Consider the following 20,503-nt stretch of genomic DNA (forward strand, 5'->3'; position numbering starts at 1 on the left):
GATAAATGCTGTTCTTCTGAACTTTCTATTCATCAAATAAACCTGAAAAAAAAAATGTTTGTTTGTTTTTAAACAATGATAAATGTTTTTTGAGCAGCAAATCAGAATCATAGGAATACATTACATTGTAAAATATATTCATATATAGAATATATATAGAAAACAAAACAAACAAACAAAAAAAATTAAAATCTTGGTAGTGTACTTCTACAATTTGCATGTCAATTCTTTCCCGCACAGAATGTTAATTTTTATTGGTGAGAAAAATGATTCCTTAGAATTAGAATGATATCTTGTTTTTTTTTGTTTTTTTCCAGACCATACATCTCATTTGACTGTCAAACTGTTTTTATGTTTTTGTCTTTTCACTGTTGGATCTAAAAAGATGTTCACCTGCAATGGTACATTTAAAATATGAAATAAAAAATAGATTAATTCAAATCAAACCTGTGAAATGAAGGAACCATTCCTGGGGAAACCGTTCTTAGAGGACAAGCATAGGAGCCTGTGTCTGTGTTTTCATTCAGTCTCACTTAAAATTGCTCATTTCCTTTCCGTCTTTTTATTAGTGATTCTTCATTTGTACACTTTTCACTACTTGAGTTCTTAAACTTGAACTGTTTCATCTGTTTCCGTTATCACGTGAGCTGGAATATGGATCCGATCATGTCCTTGATCTCCTTTCAAGTGGATATTAAGCATTCTTCAATCAAAGCTGGTTTCATAATAACATGCTCTCATGATGTAAGAATTTGGTCAAAGTAATTACCAATTACCAAAAACCATACAATAGCAAAATATTATAATCTATCGTTTAAACATATAACATACATAAAATCAAAATCCTAAATGAAGAATGACACATCTACAGAGCCCCCTGCTGTCAAGCAACAATAATGCATCTTCACGATTTGGCTGACCCACTGTACAGACACATTCAGCTTGCTTGTGAGTATTTTTTTTTTTTATAAATGAAAACCGATTCCTGACTCTGCATAGAGGCACATATTAGTCATCTTTCCGAAACACAGTCTCTTTCAGCTCAAAGGTCTTGTGATCGGAGGAGAAAATCCAAGTTTAAACAAATACACAAAACCAGACAGGATTAGTGTTCAGAAAACCCATTTAAAACAATTACGATGTAAATTATATTTAATTAAATATTATTTTACATTTAATCTACATTATGAAAAGATCTACACAATTTGGTAACCCAAAAAACCCATGTTGTTTTCTGTGTAGAGCCTCATTTCTGTTGGTGTGAAAGCACAATGTGAGCCTGCTGTTGTAGTTACGCTGCGGGCCTTACTTTGGATACAGTGCAGCTGTGGAAATATTTGAGATCATTTCCTAGTTCTAATTCTCGCAATTCTTGCTTTCTCAGCGCAAACACGGCACCTGAAGAAAGTCCATAAAACAGGCTCAGATAAAAACATCATGACACACTCAACTAGCTTTTCTGAATTATTGAGCCATATGTCTCAGACGGCAGTGGACTTTTCCAAGACTGTAAGGTAGGCCTATGTGAATCTTTTCAAAACGATGAAAGACTTGGAGATGTAAACAGACAGCTGTGAATGAGTAAGCTTAGCAGAGGAACAGCTGCTAGCAACAACACTATTATTCTAAATAGTTTTTCCCATACAGACTTTTCCCACTATTTCATTGCGTTCTGTTTCTTCGCGTGCTGGGACAGAAATGAATTAATAAATGAATATAAATAAATAAACAAAATAAATTGCTGCGTCTGTTTTCATGCTCCAGTTAGCTTCTGGTGGCTGACGCTGCTACTAAACCATTTACCTGTGGAGTGTAAAACTTAAACGTTTTCCATTTTCTGTTCCTCGGCTGTCTCCTGAAATGTTCCTGTTTTATTCATGGGTACCAAAGACGTCACTTCCGCTATGCTCGCCGCCATATTTGTGTCCGATATGACAACAGACACAGCGCATCTCAATGAGATTTAATGATAAATTGAAATAAGAAATTACTTTTTACTACTACTTCCCACACTGTGTATTTGACTTGATTGTATGTTTAGGACAAAAAGTGTAAATTGTTGTGAACGTAGTCATCGATGAAGGCTTTAAGACCTTAAAGAATCCTCTGCCAGCTGGTCACTAACTTACTTCGCAGCGAACGGGACTCGCGCTGACGGCACTAATTCCCACAGTCCGCGCTTAGATGTCGGCAAATTAGTTTTGGCGAATGCAAAAAAATGAGATTATTGAGCATAAGCCCAACATCCAGCAAGCCAAGAAAACATAAAATATACCTGAGGGAAGACGTCTTTCACGTCTTGTGTATTCCTAAAACTGGATCTCATTATTGAAGCACAAATTCAAGCACCAAAAGCATGAGATTTCTTTATTTAAAATATGCATTTTTATTCATTCAAGCTATATGGCTGCAATAACATTTTAGTTTAATTTAGTTTAGTTTGTTACACCAATTGTGCAGCCAGTCACAATTCACAATGGTACCATTTACTTGGGACGATGGTTTGTGTGTAACTTGTGTGCCATTTTTGTATGACAAATCATTTTTAGAGTAATTGTACATAAATAGTTTTAGCAAAACAAATATGATTATTTTTGAGAACCCTTTTACATGTATATACTTTACTGCAGGCGTTGCAATGACGAACGCTATGTAGTACAATAGTTTAGCGTTTATTATTCAATTTTCATAATTCACTAAACACCGCATAATCTAAAACACCTTCAACTATAAAACACTCTTGCTCTTAAGCCAAATGCACACTGAAACAAATAATTTACGGCATCTGGATGTACTGTAAGTCACTATTCTCTGCATTAGCACTGTTTTGAACTTGCTCTTTGAATGCTTTCTTGTTTACTAAATCTTTGGACTTACGAGTTGATCGGTTCAAAATGATGTAATCGCAAAAAAATGTTTCTTTTCATTTTAAGGCATTATTTTCGTTATAATGTACTGATTCACAATCTTAGTCAATATTTAATTATTATTCCAGTACTCTTATTGTGCCGAAAAAAAAAAAAAACCCTGCTTTGGAAAGCACCTGCGTGAATGACACCGGTACGCTATATGCATACCGACCCACTTCGAGCACTGCTGAGATCTAATAAAACTGTTGTTAGGTTTTTTTTTCTAATGACTGTTTTTACAGCTAACTGAACAACATATCCCAGGCATATTATATACTTGTTGTGAACAGTCTGGGAGTTTTGTTGATCTTCCTCTGGCAGTTGCGGCTGCTGTGACCATAGACTGAAACAGGTTGCGCGGACACAGCACAGTGACGTCACATGGTCCATATGGATAGCACGCTCAAAACAGCACGCAAAAGTCCGAACAGTACTAGTCTCGCGTAGCCAGACCTTCAGACTGACGGCTGAAGGTCTGGAATTAATGGCAGCTTTAATTTGCCAAGTCCCGCCCATAAGGCCATTTGACCGACATGTCAAACAACCAATCACAGTTCATTTCGTTCTGCGTCACGTTTCGGTGCATGGAAATGCCTCAACAACAGACTGGCGTGCAACAAGTCAGTCATTGAACTAACCAGTTAAATAAGAAAAGGGAGAACAAGCAGTAAGTCAGTAATTTGTTCGCGAACGTCGCAAAAGTGTATAACAACAATAGCGTCTGCATAAGCACCTTTTAGCAAAACGCTGAGTAAATCAGTCTGCGCTGTGTTTCCCGGAGGACCGAAAGCAAACGAGACACTCGCGTCTCCCGGAAATCCGGTCAAATTCAACTAATCAGATGACGACTTCGACATTCCTGAAGTGTTTCCAGTAAAGTGTACCGTATGCATCAGACGTTTAGCCATCGTTCCGTGGGCGTGACGTCTGAGGCTGAGACTAGACCAGTACCCGCTATTTTTACCAACAGATGGCGCTGTGAGCTACATTGATTATTGTTCGCCTGCCGCTACTTCAGTCATGAAGAAGGACGAGAGCAGAGCGCTATTATCGTCAATTATAGAAAAGAGGCACCGTTATTGGTTTCAAGGTAGTCATATATAATATGTTAAATTATAGTAATACTGTGTGTGTGTGTGTACTATATTACAAATGATAAAAGAATGCGGGATTAAACTTGAAACTTCAGCTGTCAAGAATTAATCCGATATGAACGAACTATAGAGTGTTTTCACGAGGTGTCATGAATCGACCATATTCCCTGTTAAAAAAAACAGCATGTGCTGGTTAGGTAGGTTTTGATAATGCTGGTTTTAGGTTTATGCAGTCCTTAGCTGGTTTCTCTGGTGAAAAAAACAGCTAAAACCAGCCTAGGCTGGTTGGCTGGTTTTAGCTGGTCAACAGCCTGGTTTTAGCTGGTCAGCAGGCTGGTTTTAGAGGGGTTTTGGCCACTTTCCCAGCCTTACCAGCTAAGACCAGCCTGACCAGCCTGGCCAGGCTGGAAAAGTGGCCAAAACCCCTCTAAAACCAGCCTGCTGACCAGGATTTAGCTGTTTTTTCAGCTAAGGATGGGAGACCAGCTACTTCCAGCTAAAACCAGCTAAGACCAGCCAACCAGCCTAGACTGGTTTTTGCTCTTTTTTTTTTTTTTTTTTTTCAGCAGGGTTATGCTGGTCCTTTGCTGGTTTATGCTGGTCCTTTGCTGGTTTATGCTGATCTTTAGCTAAGGACCAGCTAATGACCAGCATAAACCAGCTAAGATCCAGCTTAAACCAGCTTCCCAGCATCAAAACCGACCTAACCAGCATATGCTGGTTTTTTCAACAGGGTTGGCGGCAATGAATGTATACAATGCCACTGAACCAAATGAAACTAGCATATTTTGCTGATTGCTGCTGAAAATGGTCAATTATTGTTATGTTTTGGGCTGTACTATTTGGTCCTACTAGGAAAAAACTTTTGGAATACTATAAGCTGCCAAATGTTATAACAAATCAAGGAGAAGAGTGCAAAAAAAAAAAACGTAGGAACAAACGACATTCGTGTTTGACCAAAATGAACCAGGATTTCCAGGGCAGGAATCTTGATTCGTGTTTGTTCTTATCATTTCTGGTCAGGTAGGTGAAATATTAGACTAATATCTTAAATAATACTGCTTGTATCTTTACCACCTATTATCTTTAGTTTGTTAAAATATTGCACCCTTTCCTGCTTCTCTATATGATTTAGCAGCTTCCACACGCGGTTTAGACAGCATAAATTGAGCAGAAGCAGAAGAGTGTATTAAGTAGTATATTATCCATGCTGTTGTTTACATCCAAGTACCTCCAATATGGCATTATATGGCATTTAATGTAAATTTGAAGTTTGGTGTCTAATTAGCAATTTCTCTCTCTCATTTTTTTCATCTTTTCTTAGTTTAGATCTTGCACAAGTTTTTCTGAGCTAACCTACAGTAATGCCTCTATAGCACACTCAGGTATGCATGTTAAGGTCTTTTTGTGACTTTCTATGTGAAGCCAAATGTGTCACCACATTGCAATTCTCCAATAAACCACTTTTTAATTTAATCCAGTATATATTTCACAATTAACGGCATATTGTTTTTTAAACATCTTAAAATTATACTACCAAAGCAAAACATAATAACAAAGTAGGCTGAAATGGTAGCATTACATGACAAAGTGAGCAAAAGAAGTAAAACAGGTCTTGCTTTGTGAATGTGAAAAACTCATTTAGGCTAAATGTAACAAAGACACGCTTTCATGCAGGTTTCTCTAAATAGCCCAAGTCTGCAATTCTCCAAAGTCTAGTATTCGTTTTGTGGTGTTTGCTATCACAGTCAGCCTCTGGTTTATGTCCCAGCAGAGGATAAACCATGTGGAACATATTCAAGGGGTAATTTTAGTTTGAAAGGATGTGCCTGTCATCACCCTCTTACACGCGACTCACACTATATGCTTATGATGTCATTACATTGATTGACGGCTCTAAAAATCATACCATGGACTACTGAACAAACATGACAACATTGGTTCTTGATTTCCAAAAATAAATCAAATGCAAGAATAGTATAATTATAATGCAATAAATAGTAATTATGTTTCAAACATGTATATTTATACATTATTGTTTGTTGATTTTTGTATAAATACATATGGATGTAGATATTGTAAAGTAAGTTTGTCATTTGATTTTCATTTTGAGGAACAAAATTCATACTCAATGCAATGCCAAAGACTGAATAATAACATTCTCATGGCAGACGGATGTGTTTGTTATTTTTTTGTTTGCTTATTTGGTTTCAAAATGCTCCTCCGAGACGAACAATGCTGTGGGTGGACAATTTATGCTAGCAGAGCTTTCAGAATAATTCCATCTCGAATGCAAAACGACACCACAACTCTCCTGAACACAAAACATGATGAGCAAACCCATTCTTCTCCTCCTCTCTGGGAAGTGATTCATCTCAGAAGGAGTTTAGACAGAGCAGCAGTATTTTATCAAACCAAACCCCGAACCTCCCTTGATGTCTAGAAAGAAGTTTCCACACAATCCAGTTTGTAGACCAAGCAGAGCATTCTTGCAGTGGAAAGATAGCCAGTAAACCACTAGGGGAGTCTTGGACAAGACTGTCTGTAATGGCACAGGATCAGGGGTCAGTTTGGGTTCGTCTGGGTCGGGCTGCACCTGACAGAACTCTCTTTATAAAAACACTGCTTTTTTCTCTCTGCAGTAGAGCACACACAAATAAAGTATGTGGTACGCAGTATGTAATCTTGATAGGTAGCAGTTAAAATGGGTACTGCAGTCCACATTCAAAATATTGGAGAATGTTGTTCCTCCCGTCTCCTCCTCCTCAGATAAGTCGATCACGTGGGTTACCAGATCAAGGACACAGACAGGAACAATCGCAATTGACAAATGAAGGCGACAAGCATAACTCACTCTAAGCTGATGAACACTGTATGCCTCTGGTCATTCAACGCTTTAGATGTTGAGGCTTTTTAGGTTGAATCTCCAGTCATTGATCCAGTTTGTTTACTGGCTCCCATTTGTTGCAGAACACTTTGTGTTCCACCAACTGGCAACACAAAGTGTTGAAATACTACTGGGTAAATTGGCAGTGAGCCAAATCATACGGACCATAACAAAAACACAATTGCTTTATTGACAAAGCCCTTAAAATAGAAGGTGACTTGTGGCCAAGTATGGTGACACAGATTGCGCTCTCTCCATCCAAGTGCACACACATAGTAGTGAAACGACACACACCCAGAGCAGTGGGCAGCCATATTGCTGCAGCACCCAGGGAGCAGCTAGGGGTTCGGTGCCTTGCTCAAGGGCCTCACCTCAGTCGTGGTATTGAAGGTGGAAGAGAGTGCTAATCATTCACTCTACTGACAACCCCTGTCAGGCCTGAGACTCAAACCCACAACCTTCAGGTTACAAGTCCGACTCTCTAACCATTAGGCCACGACTAAGGACCAGCATCCGACCTTAACGGGAGAAACCTTGGCATTCAAGCCTGCCTTCTGGAACTCCGCTGCCAACTCAGAATACTTTAGATTGTTTCCTTTCATGGGCTGCTGTAATGTATTCTTCCCACAGGATGAGTAAGCTCAGTCATGATGACTCTCTTATCCTCAGCTGACCACGACAATGTCTGGTCGGAGAGTGATGGTAGTTGTTATTTCTCATGGAAAGAAGATCAGCTGCTTTTTGAGGTCCACCAACATTTTTCACTCCCTCCTGGGTCTGAGGGAGGTGTTTGTCTTTTGTGCCTGTACCTGGTGGATGTCGGCTGGTCTGACAAAGGATAGTGTAAACTTTGGTGTCTCAGGCGCATGCTTTGCTTCTACCCTACGCCTCTCTGGGACTTCAGCCAGCTTGGTGAGGACTTGGTCATGACGCCACCTGAATCATCCCTGTGTCAACACAACCTTGCATCCTGACAGGATGTACTGCAGGCTTGCCTTGATGTTACCACACAGGAAAAAGCCAACCTGGTCCCCCAACCACTGGGTGAGGTTTAAGGGGCATGGGAGGGTAACATATTGTGCATTTATCTAAAAGCTGAGTGTGGCTTGTGGAGTTCTCCAGATGTCTGCCCAGCTGATGTGTTAATTCACCGTATCATCCAATTGGGTCCAGGCACCTTGTTGGCCCAGGAATACTGCCTTAATGTGAAAGCACACATGCTCAACCCTAGTGACTTCCTTCTCCCCCATGGACTTCTGCTGCATCTTGGAGGCTTTCGACCAGAACTGTTGTAGTATTCCCCAGCCTAAGCCAGCCCACCAAGTCTGGACCAACCCCATGAACTTTCTATGCTGCAGACTGGAGATGGCCTGGTGTACCTCGTCCTGGACCTTCCAGTTCAGCCTGTGCAATTGAGATTTTGGCACTCCTTGTTAAGGGGTCCTGGGAGTTCTTTATCTCCAGAACGAGGTGTGCTTTCTCTTGCTACCATAGCGAGACAGACTTCAAAGGGGCAAGACCAATCACTTCTGTATGTACAGGGGTTGGACAATGAAACTGAAACACCTGGTTTTAGACCACAGTTAGTATGGTGTTGGGCCTCCTTTTGTGGCCAATAGAGCATTTCGTCTTTGGAATGACAAATACAAGTCCTGCACTGTAGCCAAAGGCATTTTGAGCCATTCTCCTCTTGCAGATCAGGGGTCAGGTCACTACATGATACTGGTGTAGGAAAATGTTATCTGACTCACTCCTCCAAAACACCCCAAAGTGGCACAATAATATTCAGATCTGGTGACTATGCAGGCCATGGGAGATGTCCAACTTCACTTTCATGTTCATCAAACCACTCTGTCACCTGTCTTGCTGTGTGTACTGGTGCATTATCATCCTGATACATGGCACCACCTTCAGAGTACAATGTCTGAACCATTGGGTGCACATAGTCAACCTTCACACCTGTTCTTACTGGTGAAATGTGCAATCAGTGAAGATTGGCCACCAGGCTGCAAAAATATAGCCATGAAACCTCCAACATTATATTGGCCAGTGTTTCAGTTTCATTGTCCAACCCCTGTAGTTGTTGGCTAGGTTGTCCATCCTGTTGACGTTGGACAAGGGCATCTTGCAGGCTTTTAATGGCCTAATGGTGCTTTGTGCTTCCTGGGGAGTTGGCTCTGGTTTATTTTTGACAAGCGAGTTGCTGCCATGCCAGCTTCCTCATCTGCTAATAAGACAAGTCTGTGGTGTACACCTCCCCAGCCTCTTCAGTGGCTGTTCTGGCAGCTGTGGGATGGGCTTTGCTCCCACATAAATGGTGTTGTTTAATGGCACTCATTTCTTTCTCAAGAAGATTCTAGATTTTTTGGCCTTGATCTTCTTTCTTGCTCATCTGGGGCTCAAGTTCCGGCATTACCAATATAGTTCAAGGAATCTGCTGATGACATTCCTGACAAACTCTGGGACATTAAAAGAATTCCAGGCCAATTCAATCAACTTTTGGGACACTGAAACATATGTATTTGCAAGACCTAACCACACCACATGCAGATATCGCTTTTCTTTTTTGGCATGCTGGATTTGGTTCCAAATCATAGCAGAGTGTTCAATACATCCCAGGAAGCCCAAATTAAACTAGTGAGGTTGAAAAGTGTGCAGAACTTTTTTGCGAGACGCAAAATATGTACCAATAAGTTATTTCCGTACAGTTTGCAACAGAAATGAACACTGGAGGTGGTAAAAAGGTGAGCACTTGTAATTGTTTTTGTACACAGTTATAATTACAGCCCCATATGTTTCGCTTTCCGGTGTTCTGTCAAAAAAATGCTACCTATCAGATTATGCTACCAACACTGTATTATTAATACTGTAAGGTAGGGCTGTGCAATATATCGAACGATATTGTGAGGCGCGTTTAGTCAATGAAGCCGGTGCTTTGATTAGTAGTAAATCCTCATCACGTGCGTTCCGCTCAGGTTCCGCTGGAGCGGCAATTGATACACAGAGACGTAAATCTCTGACAAGCTACGCCATATCGAGCTTAATATCGCATTCGATATTTAGCGCGATATGGCGTAGCTTGTCAGAGATTTACGTCTCTGTGTATCAATTGCCGCTCCAGCGGAACCTGAGCGGAACGCACATGATGAGGATTTACTACTAATCAAAGCACCGGCTTCATTGACTAAACGCGCCTCACAATATCGTTCGATATATTGCACAGCCCTACTGTAAGGGTTGTTTAGGGTTGGGGAAGCTGTACACGACAGGGTAGCACAAAATGCCACAACACCGGACATAACAAGCTTGATCGATATCTCAGCCAGCAGGGAACTAGACTTAGGATGCGGAAATCATTGGGTACGAATAACATGAAAAACATGACTCATGATGAAAGAGCTGAAACATGAGAGACCAAAAACAAGCGGAAAGAGCATGCTTGCGATTGTGTTTTTACGCCACATTCACTTTTGTTCATACTATCGGGTAGGTTTAGGTGAAGTGCAGATGCTACGTTATTTTAAAACGTCACGGATTATTGGAGTTATAGCACTACTCAACAGACATTTCAAGCCAGAACTGCTATAACATACAAAATACGTAAAATAATGTTTGATACTGCTGCAACCGTAAATCAACAACAGATTAAAATGATTTATTGTGTTTTATTGATGTCTACACCTACCATCTAGCCTTTACCATAAAATCACTTCATTGTGACCTTGTTCGGTCAGTGTGACTGTGATCACTATAAAATTTTTCCAATGTGATGATTGGAAAAGTCAGAATATCTTTTCAAAAATCCATTCGGTCCACAACAAGTCCTTATGTAGTACCTTGCAAAGCAAAATTTTTGAGGTATAATTGTAATTTATGTAAGACTGAACATGATAGTCTCTTTGAGTAATGCTAACGTAGTTTTGCTATGATTGCTGTAAATCATTATACTAAATTCCCATTTAAAATTCCCCAAGAAAACACATCCCTTTTTCCAGAATTTACTGTAGGACTGAAGCGGCAGCTTAGGAGGGCGTAGAATTATGTTCAGACGCAGTCAAAATGTAATACTTCCACACAACCACCCAGTATGAAATTGCTGTTTCAATACACCTTTTCTGAGATCGAAGACCTGTCTGAGTTTAGACCTGACAGCACAGAAACTCTATAATTTACTGGCCAAATAAATCACAGAGGCGTTCACACATTCTGAAATTTTATAAATGCTCCCTTCCAGACGTCCACAACAAACATTAACATGTCGGCGACAGACTGTGTTTTTGTGAAAATGAGCCTAACTGCTTTCACAACATCCTTGTTTATTCTCCGTCGACCTGTCCGGCCTCTGAATCACTCAGAGTAATAAAATTCGTCACCACAGACCATTTCTGCTGAACTCATGAGGCAGTGCACGTGATGATAGACACGGTTTAAAAACATTAGGAGATCACTGTGTTCAATTCATTAGTCACTGGAACACCCTCACTGCGGTGGATGAGGTCAGGGACGGTTGCAGGAAAGAATAAAATGGCATTTAAATCAAAGGAAACAGACTATTATCTTGCTATCAGCGGTGAACCACAAATCTGCAGGGGCCCTGCCCCGTATACTTTAGAACAGGCACCACCCCCAAGTAGCAACATTAAAAGGATAGTTCAACTAAGAATTACAATTTTGTTTTCATTTACTCTCCTTCATGTCATTCCAAACCTGTATGACGTACTGTGGAACACAAAAGAAGATCTTTTATAAGATGTTTTAACTTTTTTATTCATACAATGACAAAACGACTTTGGACTCCATTGACTTCTATTGCACAGACAAAAATCACGAGACATTTTTTAAAATATCTTTTGTATATGGTCAAATAATTCAACTGATTGGATATTTTAGTCTTTTGATCAATATTTTTGCATTAAAATGTCCTTGTGCTTTATTTGTCCATACCATGTCAATCAGTGGTCACCAAAACTGTTTGGTTACCAACAATTCTCAAAATATCGTCACTTTTAGGTGATCTTTTGTCCCCTTTTCTGCCAGTTTTTGCAAAGATGTAAATTTCCACATTTGCTGGAGCTACTTCAAATTTTGGTGTTAATTGACAGATTGACCGGTTAAACAGCTATGGCTTTGTAGAACTAATGTTTGTGCAGTAATTTGTGAAAGAAAATAAGCTTAAAAAATATATGCTTGCACAGCCTTTCCCAGTGTAACTGCTTTTGGAGTCATTTAATTTTAGCTGTATTATACATATATCATTACAACAAAGTACTGAGGTTTTTGGATGTGAACCATTCTAAATATTATGGTGTATATGAATATAGTAATAATATGGTACCATGGTATATACTGTATTAATTACCACCTGAATTCATCACTGTATCATAATACAGCCAAAGTACTTGTTGTAAGTGATAGCCATGTATGAATCCAGATACTGCAATTGTCTGTGTCTTGTTCCTGGGCAATAGGATGTATAAAATCAAGCTTATTTACAGACTGAGAGTATTAAAACCTCACTGAACCAAACTTTGCCAATTTTCTTGTCAGCCATGCTTGAATGGCTTTTGTCAGGACCGAATTTTGGCCTGTTCCCCTCTGCTGTCATCCAATGCATAGTGCTCTGTTTGTAATCCAAAACAGGAAAACATTTGGAAAACTACCGGTGACACATAATGGATTTTTACAGAAGGTTCTCAGTGGGCCATTATAAAGGTGAGTTGTAGCTTTCTTAGCATGAGGCCACATGGAGAAAACACGCAAGTTTGTTTCACAATGGCTCTGTTCTAAAACTTTGTGAGCTACCTAAATATGGTGCCTTCTAAGGCAGCATCCTATATAAAAGCATCTTATATAAAAATGTAAGCATGTTCGTACTTCCTTAAGCAGAACTACTTCCTTCCCCCATGGATTCAAATCTCAGTTTGATAGTTGGATAGCTGAGCAAAAGCCTCCGTTACTAATTCGAAAATATCGAATTACTAAAACTTAGAACTTGTAACGAAAGAACGTTGAGTTGCTTCATTAAAAAAATTAAAAGCTTATTGTATTACTGTATTAAAAGCTCACTGTATGTGTAGGAGAGTATTATGAGAGATGGACTGAGCGAGTGTGATTACCTGCATCTGATACAGCATTCATTCTTCAGCTCATTCACAATAAAAAATGAGTTTGAATGTCCGCTGAGGAAAGCGATATCTTTGTCGTAACAGTGCATTTGTTGAAAGTGAAAATAACTTTCATTTATAACAGAGTTTATTATTCAATATAAAAGTCTTTACTGCTGACTCAAAAAAGTCTCTTTTCTCCATTTAATGGTGGAACAATGTAACTAAAATCACCATCCCGAACACGTTTCTTAATATTAAACGCTACTATTTAATACTACTATTATTTATATAAAATATCATTAATTGAATAATAATATTTATCAAAAAACAACAACAACAACAGCCATTATAAAAGTTGCTGGGCAATTCAGTCAAAAGTACACAGGCAGCGCTCTAATATACAGCATGGAATTTACATAAACATGATGAGATTATGCCAAAACTATTTGCTCTGGAACAAATAATAGATTAATGAGACCAAAGAGTGCCCGTTAGATTTACCCAAAACAAATTATATCTCATGTTTAACCACTATAAAGACATCAGAGCCAGCTGTAAATTCTGGTCGAGGTGAGCGCTAAATGGCCACCCTTTTAGAACTACAATCCGTGACACAAAAACAATATGTGATACTTCTTCAAATGTGGCCAAAAAAAAAAAAAAGGTATCTTAGAAGTTAGAAGCCTTAAAATACTCCCTATGCAGGCAGCTCACTAGGTTTTGGAACAGAGCCTATTTATGAGAGGGTATATTTGTCTTCATGTATATTTTTCAGCATACTTTCAGAGACTCTAGAGGACAGTCTTGATATCTTTATGTGGTCACGGAATCGTTAAAACAGGCCAGTTTATTTCCACACTCACCCACCAGAACGTCATATAGTTTTCTGTAGCTTTCTGTTGTACGTGTTGGTTCCAAAACATGACACGTAGTAGAATAAATGTCAACATTCCAGTAGTTTATTTCATCAAGGATTGGAAGTTTGTGAAAGTAAAGACATTTTCACTCAAGAAGAAACATTAGCGGTTTTGTTGCAGCACCTGCGGGACCTTCAAGTCGTTAAGTTAATGATAAAAGCAGACAAGGGCAGCGGGAGTGCAGGCGAATGTCAGCCGTATATGATGAAGGTGAGAAGAAATGAAAAATTATTTGGAAGATGCTGCACTGCATCCAAGCGAAGAAATACAACTGAAGCCGCAACTCGCCTGGCTTGCGGTGAATGTATGGGGGTCGTGACGAGTCTATTACCAAAATGTACTCCCCTTTGGGCCTTTATATTTGAGGTGGAGTGACAGTTTAATGGTGGAAAGTCAGCGCAGATGGTGTTACGAGAGTTGAGGGCAGCATCATTCAGGTCAGCTGACAGGAGAAGACGAGAAAGAGAAATATACAAGGACAAAGATGCAGTCATGAGGTCAGGCTGTCAGTTCGAGGTGCTTGATCAAAGCTTAGTTATTTGATTTGAGGGTTAAACTATTAATCGTCAGTGTCACATGTTAAAACAACAGCATCTGTTAACGTGCTCAGAAACTCTCTCAGAAATGAGGAAGCTTTTTTTAAAGGGATAGTTCACTCAAAAATGAAAATCATTTACTCACCCTTGTGTCATTTTAAATGTACTTGTATACAAATAAATCTACAAAAACAAAAACAAAAAAAAAACCTTAAAAACACAAAATGAAACAAAACAAAGATACAAAAAAGAGAAAATAAAACACCACAGAACAAAGCAAAAATCTTCAAAACACCAGACAAAAAGTTTAATCAGAGATATTTCGAGACATTTAGCAGAATGTTCCAAGCTGTAATTGTCATACAATGAAAGTTAATGTAGATCAATATCAACCTTCACAACTGAAAAAATACCATCATTTTCACTTTAAAGTAGTTCACACTTCACATGAGTTTTCTTAATCAAAAAAGGCAAAACCAAAAAAAATCTACAAAACAAACAAAAAATATAAACAAAACTAAATTCTTCAAAACATAACAAAACAGAGTCTGTTGTTGCATCAATTCTACAAAACAATACATAAAACAACAAAACAGAAAAACGCAAAATGAAACAGAACAACACAGCAAAACAAAACACAACAGAACAAAAAAAAAATGATACAACAAAAACAAAACAGGGAAAAAACAATTCTACAAAACAGAAAACAAAAATTTCTACAAAAACACTACATTTTAATTATACAAATAAGAAAACAAAATAATAAAAAAACTAACAAAAAAGAAAAACAAAAAAAATTACAACACAAAAGCAAAGCAAATTCTCTAAAACAAATAAAAAACAGAAAAACAATAAAACAAATAAGAACAATAAAATCTACAAAACAACAAAAACAAGGGGAAAAAAACACAAAAACCAAACACACTACTAAACTAAAATTCTAAAATTTAGTCTAAAACTAAATAAAAAAAGCAAATAGGGGAAAAAAACAACATAAAAACAATACACACAAACAAACAAACAAACAAACAAACAGTAAATTAAACAAATAACCCTACAAAAAAAAAACCAAACAAAACTGGAAACACTAAACAAAACAAAAAAACAGAACAAAACAATAAAAAATAAACATCTACAACAAACAATAAAGAAAAACAAAACATAAAATCAAAACTAATCAAAACTTCTACAACCACAAAAAAAAAACAGAAAAATAAAACAAAATTTAAAAAATCTACAGCATAAAATAAAACAGAAAAAGAACACAAACACTAAATTAAACAAAAAAACAACTAAAAAAAAAACAAAAGAAATAAAACAAAAAATCTACAACTAAGAAAAAATCAAATCAAATCAAAACTAATCAAAACTTCTACAACACAAAAACGACAGAACAAAAAACTACAAATAACATAACAAAACCAAGAACAAAACAGAACAGAAACTGAACAAAATTCTACAAAACAAAACTGAAAAAACATAATAAAAGAATAAAGAAAAACAAAACATCAAAAACAAAACAAGAAAACAAAAAACAGAACAATACAAAAAAATAAACAGAAACTAAAAATTCAACAAAACAAAACAAAACACAAACAATATAGAAAAACAAAACATTCTACAACACTAGAACAAAACAAACAATAAAGAAAACAAAACATCAAAAACAACACAAGAAAACAAAAAACAGAACAAGACAAAACAAAACAAAAATAAACAGAACAGAAACTAAACAAAATTTTACAAAACAAAAAGAGATTAAAACGCAAAGCAGAAAAACAAAACACAGCAAAAACAAAATCTACAAAACAAAACAAAACAAAACCAGAACAAAACAAAAAACCTACAAGACAAAAACAAAATGCTAAATAAAAAAAAAAAAATAAATAAAAAATAAAATAAAAATAAAAATAAATAAATATATATATATATATATATATATATATATATATATATATATATATATATATGTGTGTGTGACCCTGGACCACAAAACCAGTCTTAAGTCGCTGGGGTTTGTTTGTAGCAATAGCCAAAAATACATTGCATGGGTCAAAATTTTAGATTTTTCTTTTATGCCAAAAATCATTAGGAAATTAAGTAAAGATCATGTTCCATGAAGATTTTTTGTAAAATTCCTACTGTAAATATATCAAAATGTAATTTTTGATTAGTAATATGCATTGTTAAGAACCTAATTGGGACAACTTTAAAGGTGATTTTCTCAGTATTTTGATTTTTTTGCACCCTCAGATTCCTGATTTTCAAACAGATGTATCTCAGCCAAATATTGTCCGATCCTAACAAACCATACATCAATAGAAAGCTTATTTATTTAGCTTTCATATGATGTATAAATCTCAGTTTTGTAAAAATTAACCTTATGACTGGTTTTGTGGTCCAGGGTCACATATATGTTTTTTAATGAATGAAATAATGCAAGAAAAAAAATGAGGGTGTATGAAACTAAGCCTGCAGGCCTGTAGTTTAAAACCCATAAAGTACTAAGAAAATCCAGTTATTCTTCTTCCAAATGCCAAGTAAATAACGTCAGAGTAATTAATATAATATGACACCTACTTTATATGAATTATAAGTATAAAATATTCACAAGCTGGAAATGATGCACAAGCCTGAAGGTTAAATCTATACTTGAAAGCGCTGCTTTAACAACACACTTGGGCAATACTTCAGTTCCTTTGATTTGTGTTCTTAGGAAATAATTCATGGCAAATATCATGAGAACATTGCCCTCATGTGATAATTACAGTATTTATGCCAGACTACCATGGTATCCATCAGGACTTTTTCTCTATTAAATGGCTCTTATTTGTTTGGCTAGCACATGTGGCTAGGATCTTGTTTCGCTGTGGTCTGGAAGCTGCGGCGGCGTGGGGTTATTTTGACTGGAGCCTCTTGTTCGTTCAAATCAAATGAATATTTGGAGGTGCTTGCTCCAAGCAGAACCCCATGAGGTCAGCAGTCTCTGAGTCACTGTCTGGTCATTTTTAGTGGCTGTCTGGCCAAATGTCCTGAAATTGTTTTGACCAACAGATTCTTACAGAGAGACACATTTATAATGGGAAGAATTATCATCCCCACTTTCCAGTTCTGTTGTTTTTCTCTCAGAAAAACAGTGTCTATGGTAATGAACAAGCAACAAGCACTGATGCAACTTTGCTCAACGCAACAGGTTCCAGAAGAACTTCAGCCAAAATCCTTATGCAGGAGGGAAAAAAAATTGCAGTGAGGACAAGGGATGTACCGGAAAAGCATAGTTTTTTTTTTTTTAATGAACAAATAAATACGTACATCAATCAATCAATAAAAATTAAGCATCAATGACAATTAGAAATATTTCTTCAGACCAAACCAGTCTGAACATAAAATAAAATAAAATAAAAAATGTCTTTTAAATTGTAATAATGTTTCGCAATATAATATGAAAATAAAACACTAATTTTGGTTTGTTCACTTTTTACCAAAAAACGCACAAGAGATAAAAACACTGTACAGACAAAAACAGAAACATCTGAAAAATGCACAACTTTTGAATATTATATTATATTATTACATTTTTTAAATGGTTGGGGTTGTATGTATTTTTTTTAATGTATTTGGGGGTTTTTTTCTATTATTTTTTATTTCTTTAAAAAAATATTAAGCAGCACAATTTTTTCAACAACAAAAAAATATTATAAATATTTATTGAGACCAAACCAGCATATCAGAGAAATAAATGACATTTTACATAAAATAAAATAGAAAATAATTTTAAAGATTTTTTTTTTTCACAAAATAATATGGAAATAATACACATATATTTTTACTGTACTGTTTTACAAAATAATATGAAAACAATACACTTATTTTTAGTGTAATGTTTCACAAAATAATAAGGAAATAATACACATTAGTGTATTTTTTATTTAAAAAAATGCATAAGAGATAAAAACACAACAAAATAATAAAATGCACAAATTTTAAATATTATATTATATTATATATGTTTGGGGTCCATACCATTTTTTTTTAATTACTACTTTTTTATTTCTATTTTTTCTTTCTATTAATGAAACAATACTACAAATGTACCACAGTTTCCACGAAAAATATTGATCAGCACAATTTTTTTTAACAACGATTATAATAAAAACATATTTCTTGAGACCAAACCAGCATATCAGAGAAAACTATTTAAATTTGTTTTAACATCGTAATAATGTTTCACAATACTATATGGAAATAACAATAACAATCAATAAAGAAAAACAAAACATAAAAACAAAACAAAAATTCTACAACACAAAAACAACAAACAAACACTAAATTAAACAAATAACACAAATAAAAAAGAACAAAAAACAGAAAAACACTAAACAAATAAGAAAAAAACACTCAAAAAAGAAAAACAACACAAATTCTACAACACAAAAAAGAAAAAAGAAAAACGCAACAGAACGTCAACAAACAAAAAAAAATCTACATCACAAAACAAACACTAAATTAAACAAATAACACAACAAAACAAAAAAGAACGAAACAAAACAGAAAAATACTACATTAAACAAATAAAAAACAGAACAAAACAATAAAAAAGGGAAAAACTGAAAAAAAAAAAATCAAATTCTACAACACAAAAGAAAACAAAATTCCAGAACACAAAAACAAAATTAACATAAGAAAAACAAAACACAATGTTTCACAATACTATATAAAAATAATACACATATATGTAAATGTATATATATATAATATTATATTATTAAAATGTTTTAGGTGCATATGATTACATTAAATTGGCGACAGTAACAAATTCAGCTTTTTTACATTTGTACTTTTTTACATTTGAATCCTATTTCAATTTTTTTATTATTATTTTTTTCTATTCAAGAAACAACACTAAAAAATAGAAAACAATTTACATTTCTTTTCAATTGTTATAATGTTTCACAAAATAACATGGAAAAATACACATATTTTTAGTGTATTTTTATTTTATAAAACTGCATAAGAGATAAAATCAGGGACAAAAACACTAAAAACAAAAACATAAAAAATGCTTTTGAATATTATATTATATTATTATATTATGTAGGGCCAGTGTCCTGCAAAGTTTAGCTCCAACCCCAATTAGACACATCTGAAACCAACTAATAAAGCTCTTACTAGGCATAATAAAAAAAAAATTCCCGGCAGGTGTGTTGAGGCAAGTTGGAGCTAAACTCAGATGAAGCCACGCAATATTTTTGATTTTTTTTGTTCAAAAGTTATAATAAGGTGAAGTTAACATTGTTGACCCAAAACTGGATAAGAGGCTGTATCTCAGCAATACTTTGATTTAATGAAACAAAAATATGTATGCTTTATTAACCCCTGATGGTACGTGCCAAATTTGGGAACAGTGCCACCTACTTGGCCGAAAGCATGATGTTCATTTTGTGGTTGAATATCCTTTTTAATGACGTTTCTTCAAATGATCTCCATTTCTTTGTGTACACATCTAAAAATGAAGGTTCTTTATTGGGATTGATGGTTCCATGAAGAACATCCTTTAACATCCATGGAATATTTCCATTCCACAAAGTGATACAAAGGTTATTCTGATGTTTAAAATGTTCTAAATATAAGCTGATGTTCTAAAAATAACTGTTCACTAAAAGGCTTTAGGGAACCCAAAATGGTTCATCTATGGCAGTGGTTCCCAACCACATTCCTGGAGGCCCCCCAACACTGCATATTTTGCATCTCTCCTTTGTCTGACACACCTATTTCAGGTCTTGGTTGTGCTACTAATGAGCTGATGATCTGAATAAGGTGTTTTTGATTAAGGAGACATGGAAAACATGCAGTGTTGAGGGGCCTCCAGGAACTTGGTTGGGAACCACTGATCTATGGCATCAATGCAAAACTTAATTTTTAACAGTGTAAGGCTATATTTGCCATAGAACCATTTTGTGTTCCCTAAAGCTTTTTGGTGAACAGTTCAACATATCTATTTTATTCTTAGGCTACGTTTACACTAGTTTGTTTTCGTTTTAAAACGCATAACT

Source organism: Garra rufa, chromosome 7 (genome assembly GCF_049309525.1).
Source record: "Garra rufa chromosome 7, GarRuf1.0, whole genome shotgun sequence".
Classification (NCBI taxonomy): domain Eukaryota; kingdom Metazoa; phylum Chordata; class Actinopteri; order Cypriniformes; family Cyprinidae; genus Garra; species Garra rufa.